This window comes from Megalobrama amblycephala, linkage group LG7 (genome assembly GCF_018812025.1).
Source record: "Megalobrama amblycephala isolate DHTTF-2021 linkage group LG7, ASM1881202v1, whole genome shotgun sequence".
Classification (NCBI taxonomy): Eukaryota; Metazoa; Chordata; class Actinopteri; order Cypriniformes; family Xenocyprididae; genus Megalobrama; species Megalobrama amblycephala.
Window position 1 is genome coordinate 48677499 of NC_063050.1, and position 11855 is coordinate 48689353.

Below are 11855 nucleotides of genomic sequence, written 5' to 3' on the forward strand. Positions count from 1 at the left end.
ATTGGCTGGTAATGCGCTGTCTCGTCGCCGCTGATTGGCTGACGCTGTTGAATGAGATTAAATGATTGGTGTGTTTGGTGCGTTGGGAAGTCAGTCATCGTGACGCACATGTAATTCAGCTGCTGATCATCCAGTTGGCTGTGAAACGCGGGTAAAGTCGAAGTGGGTGGAGTCTAGATGAACTCAATGATGTCATTGCAAAATAGGTGACCGTAAACGCGGGAATTTATCAGTCGTTATTCAAATTTACGGTAGTTAATAATATAGTAAATAATAACAAAATGATTTGGTTTGTCCTTCGTGATTTCTTAACGTTGAATTATGCACAAGTATAGATCATATACACCGTTCAAAATATAATATAAATAAATAAAATAATATATATATCATATTAATCTAATATGATATATATATATACACACACACACACACACACACACACACTGAGATTTTTATTGTTTTTTTAAAAAGTCTCTTCTGCTCAGCAAGGCTGAATTTATTTAATTAAAAATACAGTAAAAACAGTAATATTGTGAAATATTATTACAATTTAAAAAAATTTACATTTTTTCTATGTTGTAAAAAATAATTTATTCCTGTGATCAAAGCTGAATTTTCAGCATCATAACTCCAGTCTTCAGTGTCACATGATCCTTCAGAAATCATTCTAATATGCTGATTTGATGCTCAAGAAACATTTGAACAAAATATATTTGTGTACAATATTTTTTTTTTTCAGGAATCTTTAATGAATAGAAAGTCCAAAAGAACAGCGTTTATTTGAAATATAATCTTTTGCAACATTATAAATGTCTTTACTGACACTTTTGATTAATTTAATGCATCCTTGCTGAATAAATGTATTAATTTTTTAATTTCTTTAAATAAATAAATTCTTACTGACCCCAAACTTTTCAACAGTATAGTGTATAGCTTTGTATTTCAGATAAATGCTGTTCTTTTGAACTTTCTATTCATCAAAGAATCCTGAAAAAAAATATTGTACACAAATATTTTGTACATCTGTACACAATAAATGTTTCTTGAGCAGCAAATCATCATATTAGAGTGATTTCTGAAGGATCATGTGACTGAAAACTCTGAAGACTGGAGTAATGATGCTGAAAATTCAGCTTTGCCAACACAAGAATAAATCACATTTTCATATATTTTCAAATAGAAAACAGTTATTTTAAATTGTAATAATATTTCACAATATTACTGTTTTATATTTTTAATTAAATAAATGCAGCCTTGGTGAGCAGACGAAACTTCTTTTAAAGACATTAAAAATCTTACCGATCCCAAACTTTTGAACGGTAGTGTATATATATATATATATATATATATATATATATATATATATATATATATATATATATATATATATATATACGGTGAGTTGAACAGTTGAATTTATCATAAATAATAGTATTTTATTATAAATAGTAATAGTCTGTTTTCTTGTCATTTCAAAATGATTCAGTGTTTTTTGTTTTTTTTTACAAATCATTACAATATATGTGTAACACAAAATAGCACACACTTTATTTTACTTATTATTATTATTATTAGTGGTGGTGGTAGGCTAGTATTTTCTGCTGCTAACCTCCTGTTCAATAACTTTTATTTTGAGGCCTGTTTTGTATTGTTCAAAGGACAGGACACATTGCATTGTACTGAAAGATGCAGGACGTTTACATATGGCCATTTTACAAATGTGAAATGTCAGTACATGATTGTTGAAATCTATTAATTTAAGATGTAAGTAATATGTGTCATTCTGCATAAGAATATCAGTTATTATGTTTATGGCATAGTGATGCAATGGAATATTATGGATCTTTAGGTTGTGCTTTAGAGGTCGATAGCAGACAAATATTGATAAAATCCTAAATGCATGTGTTATATAGCTTTACCAGGTAGTACTAAAAATGGAAATGTTTATAATATCTCTTATTTACAGTAAAGTTAGCATCTTGCTGAACATATGTTATAATTATGGGCAGAATGAGGTTATGGATGCATGTGATATTTTATCATACCTTTTAACAAATAAACATACGTCCTATGCATCCTTGTGCATTGCGATTGCAGTACAGAAATTTGAATTTTGAAGTTTGCCAAGCTGAGAATGACAATTCGCTGAAGAAATACAAGCATTACCTGTATTTGGCCACAAGAGGGCGCGAGAGAAACTCTTTGACAATCTCCAGACGCATGCAGTTATTTCAGCCACAAGTTAACATTTCTGAATGCGTTACATTAGAGAAGAGTCAAATAAAGTATCATCTGTTCTCAAATGCTGTGCTTTTCTTCACGATTTTTGAAGTCTCAAAATTAGAAACACACACTGGCTGTCTCAACACTGCGTCTAATATTGTTTTAACAATTTTTGTCATATGTTTTGTTCAAAAAAGTCACAGTTTGATATTTGAACATATTCAGGATTCATCAGTCAACACTAACTCACAAGGACATCACTTACGTTCCAACTCATAAATGTGTTTGACATGTCAAAATGTTTGTTTACCCTTGAGCACAAGTAAATTAGACATACACCATAAATGTTTATGTTCTGTTATTGTTTATTCATACTTTTATGGCTTCATTATGTTTTCGACAGCTTTTATTTTCAAGCTCACATCCTGTGCAGGGATGCATTAGACTGACTTCTGGAAAGTGTCCAGTGTCTGCGTGCTTCCAAAGGGTCACTTTGAGCCGTTACACACACTAGAACTGACAACAAGCTACAACTAGATTTCATTTACTGAAGAGAGTATGAGTGGTGCTTTGCCGATGCCAAAATCACCATCATGCGTTGCCATCTTTCCCAGTACTTTCTATGCGGTTTCTAGCGATTGTCACAAGTATGTTCTATGTAATTACATGGCAGTTTCTAGAGTGTTCCAAGTGGTTGCTAGGGTGTTGTTAGGCAGAGGTTAGGTGTTTGCTACATGGAACAGTGTTGTGGGTTACATTTGAAAACATATGGTTGGTTAAAAGAGTGTTCACTCTAGTGCATTCCATATTTATTCTCGTTAAACAACCTACAATTTTAATAAAATTCACAGATCATTTGCCATGGATCTGAGTGTGATTGATAGAAAATAGATACACTCTCTGGAGGTTGCAGCTAAATGTGTGTAATGGCGAGTGAAATGTTTCTGAGCCAGGCAACTTCAACTGACAGACTGGGGAAAGCGGGGTCTCCCACGACCCTTTGCGGTGTGGGATGGAGATGTGGAAATAGCACTCTGCATTTTGGCAGCAGTCGAGTCCCTCTGGGGAAGTTTGGAGAGCGACCAAAGCGGAGTGGAAATAGAAGCGCTGGAAAAGAAAGAGACATGCGTTCTTAAAACTAGTAAAACTACCCGTCATGAATCTGCAGCTGAATATAGGTTAGTGGAAAAAAAATCTCTGTAGTTGATTTTAAATTTACACTATATATATATATATATATATATATATATATATATATATATATATATATATATATGTAAACTACCTTGGCAACATCCAGCTTGAAAACATCCAGCAACTATTCAGAATACTCAAGCCACATGCTCTAAAAACATTCAGAGCACATTTTGCATCTACATAGCAACACCTTAGCAACCACTAAGAAGAATGTAGGACTTCAGAGTATTTTGGCAACCACATAGCAACATGCTAACAACCACTCAGAACACCCAAGCAACTGCATAGCAAAACTCTGGTAACTTTCCAAAACAGCAGAGTAACTGCATAGCAACGCCCTGGTAACCACATTGAAACATTCTAACAACCACTCAGAACACCTAAGCAACTGCATAGTAACACCATGGCAAATATCCATAATATCCTAATAACTGCATCCAAACACCCTGGCAACAACCTGTAGCACCCTAGCACCAACATAGTAACATGCTAACAACCACTCAGGACACCTATGCAACCACTTAGCAACACAATGGCAACAATCCAACACATCCTTTAAAAATGTATGGAAACATCTCAAAACATCCTAGAAATGCAATATGAACCACTCAGTACATTTTAGCAGCCCCCTAGCAAACAAAGACAGCACCCTGGCAACAACCGACAACATCCTAGTTACCGTATAGCAACACCTGGTAAGCAACGCCCCAAAACATCCTAGCAACAACATAGCAACATGCTAACAACCAATCAAAACAACCACATTGAAACAACCTGGCAAACATTCCAAAACATCCTAATAACTGCATAGCAACACCCTGACAACCATCCAAAATATCCAAGTAACTGCATAGAAACACCCTGGCAACCATATAAAACATCCTAGTAATTACAAAGCATCACCCTGGCAACCATCTGAAACATCCAAGTAACTGCAAAGCATCACCCTGGCAACCACCCAAAACATCATAGCAACCACGCAGCAACATGCTAACAACTACTCAGACCACCCAAGCAACCACATAGCAATAACCTGGCAACCATCCAACATATCCTAATAAATGGATAGCAACAGCTTGGCAACCGCCCAAAAGATCCTACAGCATAGAAATACAATGTGAACCACTCAGGACATATTAGCAACCAAAGATAAAACACTCGCAATCATCCAAAACATCCTAACAACCACATAGCAACACCCTGGCAACAGCACAGAAATGCACTAATAACCACTAGGTAAATTATTTAACACCGAACAACCAATGAAAACACCCTAGCAAGTTTTGCACGAATACCACTGAAATTTTGTTCATAAATTGTCAAAATCTAGTTAATAATTTCCTATTTGTGATGTAGTCTAATGGTATGTGTGTCAGAGACGTCTTCAGCCCCCGTCCTCCACAGCTGCTCAGAACAGAGGGGCTCGTGGGTATTATGTAAAGCGCATGTGTAACGTACGTGGGTGCATTTGGGAGAACAGGACTAACAGGAGGGGAAGTATTTGTGGATGTATGCAGCGGTTATAATAAAAAAATATTTTGTTGCATCATGTTCAGTGATGTATGTCCAAAGTGTGCTGCATATTTACTGTTACTCTCGTATATATTCAGGTGTTTTCAGACTATTATACTAGTAAACATTATAGTACACTACCAAGTGTCATTGTGTACAATTCAGAAGATGTAGATGGTCATTCTATGCATACTGAAAATTTCTATACTATGCACAGTACATACTATGTACTGCAGAAATAGCATGAGTGTACCATTATGGTAGTATAATATTCTGAATATAGGGAATAATAAATATATACTATATACTATATATATATAATTTATTTTAAAATAACAACAACAACAAAGCTGCTTGGTTCTTTATGAAATAGCACAACCTCAATAATCTGATATGCATGAGGACTTTGAGGTTTGAAGAAACACAAGCATAGCAAAATCTCATTGTATCTCCAGATGGTGCACACCTCTGGATGCTTGTTAGATGTGACAGATCAAAGTGTGTGTGTGATGGAAGAGAACATCCAGAGGAGAATGAGGTGTGTAAACATGATGTGGATTTCATCAAGGGTGGTAGAGTGGCATTTTATTTTCACTATAATGTTAGTCAAGGTTTCTGGCACCATAAAAGTCATAATTTAGTTTAACAACCATTTTCCACCTCCTTTCCCCAAACACTCTAACAACAGAGGAAAAATGCAAAAGGCAGCCTCTCATGACATTTTAACAGCCTCCAAACATAACACCCTGGCAACCACCCGTAACATCTTAGTAATTGCATAGCAACACCCTGGCAACAACTTAGAACACCACAAAGAAACACTCTGACAATAATCCAAAACATCTTAGTAACTGCATAGAAACACCCTAGCAACAACTGAGAAAATCTAGCAATCACATAACAACACCCTGTCTACCACCCAAACCATCCTGATGACTGCATACCAACACCCTGGCAATAACCTAGAACACCTCACAGCAACACTCTGGCAACAATCCAAAACATCTTAGTAACAGCATAGAAACACCCTGGCAACAACTAAGAAAATCTAGCAATCACATAACAACACCCTGTCTACCACCTAAACCATCCTGATGACTGCATACCAACACCCTAGCAACAACCCAGAACACCACACAGCAACACTCTGGAAACAATCCAAAACATTTTAGTAATTGCATAGCAACACCCAAGCAACAACCCAGAAAACCACATCACAGCAACATTCTGACAACAACCCAGAGCACCACAGCAACACTCTGGCAACAATCCAAAACATCTTAGTAACAGCATAGAAACACCCTGGCAACAACTGAGAAAATCTAGCAATCACATAACAACACCCTGTCTACCACCCAAACCATCCTGATAACTGCATACCAACACCCTGGCAATAACCTAGAACACCACACATAAACACTCTGGCAACAATCCAAAACATCTAAGTAACAGCATAGAAACACCCTGACAACAACAACTAAGAAAATCTAGCAATCACATAACAACACCCTGTCTACCACCCAAACCATCCTGATGACTGCATAGCAACACTCTGGCAACAACTCAGAACACCTCACAGCAACACTCTGGCAACAATCCAAAACATCTTAGTAACTGCATAGAAACACCCTGGCAACAACTAAGAAAATCTAACAATCACATAACAACACCCTGTCTACCACCTAAAACATCCTGGTAACTGCATAACAACACCACACAGAAACACTCTGGCAACAATCCAATACATCTTAGTAACTGCATAGCAGCACCCTGGCAACAACCCAGAACACCACACAGCAACACTCTGACAACAATCCAAAACATCCTAGTAACTGCATAGCAACATCCTGGCAACCATCCAAGACATCCTCTTTCTGACCCTTACTGAAGACTGTTTTTTTCTGATGCACATTTAAGATAAATAAATAACCTGTTATGATTGGTTAACCTCCGTTTACTGGCACAGTTTAAATGTTCTGAATAGATGTTGATATTTAATTGTGGGCGGTCATATGATAATGAGCTCATATCTGCGACTTTCTACCAACCAATAATTTTGCAGGTGTTCGACTCTCAACAGCTTTTTTGAGCCAATGACCTGAGTATACCATTATTGCAACAGAAAAACATCCAAAAGTCCATTTCTCCAAGAACTGTCCATGCAGAATGTACATTGTAGTTACAACATCTTCCAGCAGGGGACCACACTAATCTTAATTCATTTATTATTTTGCATTTTTCTAAAGAATTCCATTTCCTGTCAAATACCACTGAACCAGTTCACCAATGTCTTTGAGCTCACTTAAAAATCATAGACAGGTGTGTTTAGAACAGGACTGGAGATAAACTCTGCAGGAAAACTGATTTCCAGGAGCAGGACTGAAAGCTCTCGTCCAAGAGCCTCCCGACAGAGTGACTCTCAGCATGGAGACCCTTTGAAAGCCTTGACTTCACAGCTTTCTTCATCCCCACCCACCACCAGCTTCAGATGACTTTGCCCAAATTACGATCCTAAATCAGCATTCCCCACATGCTAAATCTCAACATTTGTACTTTATAAGGATTTGCTGTTATCAGAGGCTATTCTTTCACAGCTTTGAAGAAATAATTGAGTTATCAGTTTGAAATGTTGAACTTTGTCTCAGATATTTCTCATAAAATTCCTCATAAGCATTTAATGAGGCATTTTCCTCAGGAGAAACATCTGAGAAGCAGGAAACGTCTCCATTTGCTGTCATAAACAACTGAGGTGCCATTTCTTATCTTTTCTTTTCTTCTCCTTTTTTTATGGCCCTGCATAGTGATATTTACATTGCACGATCCATTCACATTATCTTCAGAAATGGATAAAATCTGGGTTTTTGTTTATTTGCACACAAAAAGTAAAACCCCATTTGTGATATATGCATGAACAATGTTCTTTTCATAGCAGTTACAGGGCTTTAAAATACATTGATGGAAACTTTAAACTCCTCCAGCAACTTTAAAACCTCCAGTTTTGGAGGTAATGGCCATAATTAGCTTGACAACGTCCCAATAACACTCAGCCTCTAATGAAGCATTAGAAAGTGATGGATATGTTACCTCCACAAGCAGAATCAGCAGGATATTTTGGCCCTCGTTAGTGCAAATAATGTCCTTTAAAGAGAACTGCAGAGAATTCACTGGGGCTGAAATGATGAATCATGGGAAGGTGTTTCCAGATGTGACCAGCTGCTTGTTTTCTTGTTTTGGAAGAAAAATTCCGAAGAGCTTTTTGAACCTCTCAAATAACCACTTGAGGTCAGCTGTGTTTTGTTACAAATCTGGTTCAAAACTTCTGTCAAGATCTTCTTAATGTAACTGTTGTTGTCATGTTTTTAAAAAACTTTTTGACCTATACGCCTATCAAAATGTCAAGTGGTTTAACCATCAAGTAAAAAGTAATATAATATATATATATATTTTTTAGAATCATTAGTATTTTGGAAAAAACTCTATTTGTCATATTCATGACAGCTGCACTCTGTTATTATGATTTTTTAAATGTATTTTTATATAAGTATAAAAATAGCCCTAAACCAAAATAGACATTATGAAATTCATGCAATTTTAATATTGTTATTATGTTGCATGGAAAGCTGGTGCAGCTCTAACCCTCACAATAATACCACAGTAATTTGCAAACGGTTGTTCAAAAGATGCAGGGTAAAGAAAACAAAAAATACAAGCTCTAGAGATGTGCTAAACTCATCATAACTTGAGTACCATGTTTTTATAATAGCCATGCGGGTAACACACTACAAGTAACTTGAGTTATGTAATCAGATTACTTTTTAAAGTAACAAGTAAATACAACAAAATATCTGAGTTACATTATCAAATAAGTAACGCAAGTTACTTTGTTTTCCCATTTATTTAAATTGTATACTGTACAGGCGTGAATCTGCATTTCATTTAGCCTGAGGCTTGTTTCTAGTCTGGCTATCACCAGACCAAGCTCAATTTAAAATTGAACATTGGTCTGGGGAGTTTGCTAGGAAACCCGTGCATTCATTTCTGCTGCGCTGTTACACTTTTGCGGGAACCAATCACAGATTGGCTTATACACCTTGCTCGCTATTGACAATGACGATAGAGAAGCGACGGCAAGCAGCTTTCAAACTCTATCTGATCTATCCGTCTCTCCAAAATAACAATGCACAATCACAGTGACGCCGATTGTGTTAAGCATTTACCTTATCTGAGAGAAATGTAGCAGAGCGTTGATCCGACAGTATTTTCATAGGAAGATAACAACGATTAATGACACACAATGATTCTCTGCTGTTATTTTGGTGGTTTGCTTCACGATGTGAGTACAGGACTCTTTTACTTCAATGCTCCTTGATGGTAGACAATATTTTTATTATTTGCTCTATATGTTTCGTCTCCCTGCTTCTTGAATCTCGCGCCGCCTGAGCTGACTGGAATTCTTTTTGGTTGTCATGACAATGACGTAGTTTAGGGCGGATATATTCCGCGTTCATTTACACTGAACCAGAACAGTATCAGAGTCGCCTTTTAAACTCTCGACGATGCTGAATGACTTCTTTAGTTAGCAAACAAATTGCTCGAGTGGGTGTAAATACCGATCATTTTCATGTTTTTTTGCACAACCTGCAAAAATCGCTTGATGCTGCTTCTGCAATCCGCGGATCAATGCTACTAACCAATACAAACTAAACCTGCCTGGAGTTTTCGCATCGCTCTGCAAAGTACATCACCCGGATCGTTGATCTGATTGGTTGAAGGATCCAATTGCGTGACTAATGCTCGTTGATCACGCCTCTTGTGCAGTAGGAAATACATCGCCAGCAGATCAGGGGTGCGTTTCCCAAAGCGAACTATGGTCGCAAGTTCCGTCGTTACCAATAGAGTTCAAGGGGACTTACGACCATAGTTGGCTAACGATGCTTTCGGGAAACTCACCCCAGGCTGGGTTTACCCAGACTAGCTTGTTTCACTTTTGGTGTGATAAAGGACCTTCACATTGGCCAAAAAAATATAGCCTATAAAAAAAGCAAAAAAACAAGCAAGCCCAGCCCAGCTGAGAAAAAGTACCACAAAAGTAACTTATAGCTCATTACTTTCCATAAAAATTAACTAACGCATTTAGTTACTTTTTTATGGAGTAACACGATATTGTAATGCATTACTTTTAAAAGTAACTTTAAAATTTAAAAGTAACCTTACCGTGTCATGAGTGAGACACTGCAAAAGACGCCAGATGCGAGTGTAACGTCAAACAGGTTCGTCTAGCGCATTTGCATAGAAAAACAATGGAAAAACAAAAATGCACGTGTTGTGCGTGAACGAAGGTGAAACGGAACACAACCCTGAGACACATTTGTCAAACATCCATTCCTTTTAATCTTTCTTGATATGCATTTGTTAGTGAAGACAACTGGAAGTTGTGGCAGTGCAAAGTCACTCATCGGTTTTCTGTGAAAACCTTCTTCTTTATTTAAAGATTCTGAATCAAATAGGCTGTTTTTTTTCATGAATGAAAATGAGGCTGTAGGGATAGACATACACAGACCATTCAATGGGTTTTAATGTCTCTAATATATGTTTTCACACACACACATATCAGTCTTTATTGAACAGGACATTTAAGCTCCAAGACTTTTACTTGAGAACTTACAGTACAGTTTGTCACTTTGTTTTTCTGTGAGGAAGATGGATGTTCTCATAAAGTCTTGTGCTCTGTGTGAATCTTTCATCTCACAGTGTGTTCTGCAGTTTCTCGCAGCTGTGATTGAATAAACCGCTGTTCTCCCTGCAACAGACACATACAAACACACACAACCATCTCCTGTGTCCTTGCCTCTGTCCCGCCATTACTGTACCGGCACCCCTGATTTACTGAGCGACATCTCCAGATACAATCACAATCCCACAATCCTGTTTCCAAGCAATTACAGTGAACGTACCAATGTTCAAACATCTCTCTAAGACTCTAAATAAGAGCGATATAAATGTCCAAACTATCCAAAACAAATATGTCTGCTACGGCTTTTTAAAACCCAGGAGACTTATAGTCAACATGGAATCAGAGTTGACTGATTTTACTTTCTGTTCCTGGTGTTATTGTGAGCAATTCATCATAGCATCCCAAAGAAGAAGAAAAAAATATGTTTGTCTTTGTAATCTTGCAGCTCAGGTCATGTGACTTTGGTGAGAAATGTTTGAGTTCATATTGCAATCTCTGACTTTGTGAACAGTTTGGGTTTAATGTTTAATGTCTGTGTGGGAGAAATGAGACTGAGACATTAAAGAGGGCTTGAGTACACCGCATAGCTCCGGCTTCTATACAAAAACCCAATTTTACATAAACAGAGATACCGACATTATGTTATGTTATCATCCTGTTGCCATGACACCAAGCGATGTCGCCTCCGGCGAATCTTGTCCTCCATAGACCTGCTTTTCACATGCTGTTCCATCATTCCAGCATCTCAGAGGAGGATGAAAGCCTGCTGTAGTGGGTGGTGTGAAATCTCCTGTCAAACGTCTCACTCATTCGACAAGATAACTGCACATCTACTCCAAACGCTGCTAATACAACATTAAAGTCAAGGTTTACATTCAGCTCTGGAGAAATTCATCATCTTAACTCAAATATGAGTGGAAAAATATGTGAAGTATATATACTTATAACACACAGAATTGCAATTGTTAATTTAAATACCATCTTGGTTGATTACAATCAAAATAATAATAATAATAAAATATAAAATAATTATTAATTATATTACATAAAAATATTGATTTTATTATATTATTATAATAATATTTTATATTATTTATATATAATAATTTTATAATTATTTTATATTGTAAGTATATATAATATATTATATTATAATAATATATATTATATATATATATATATATATATA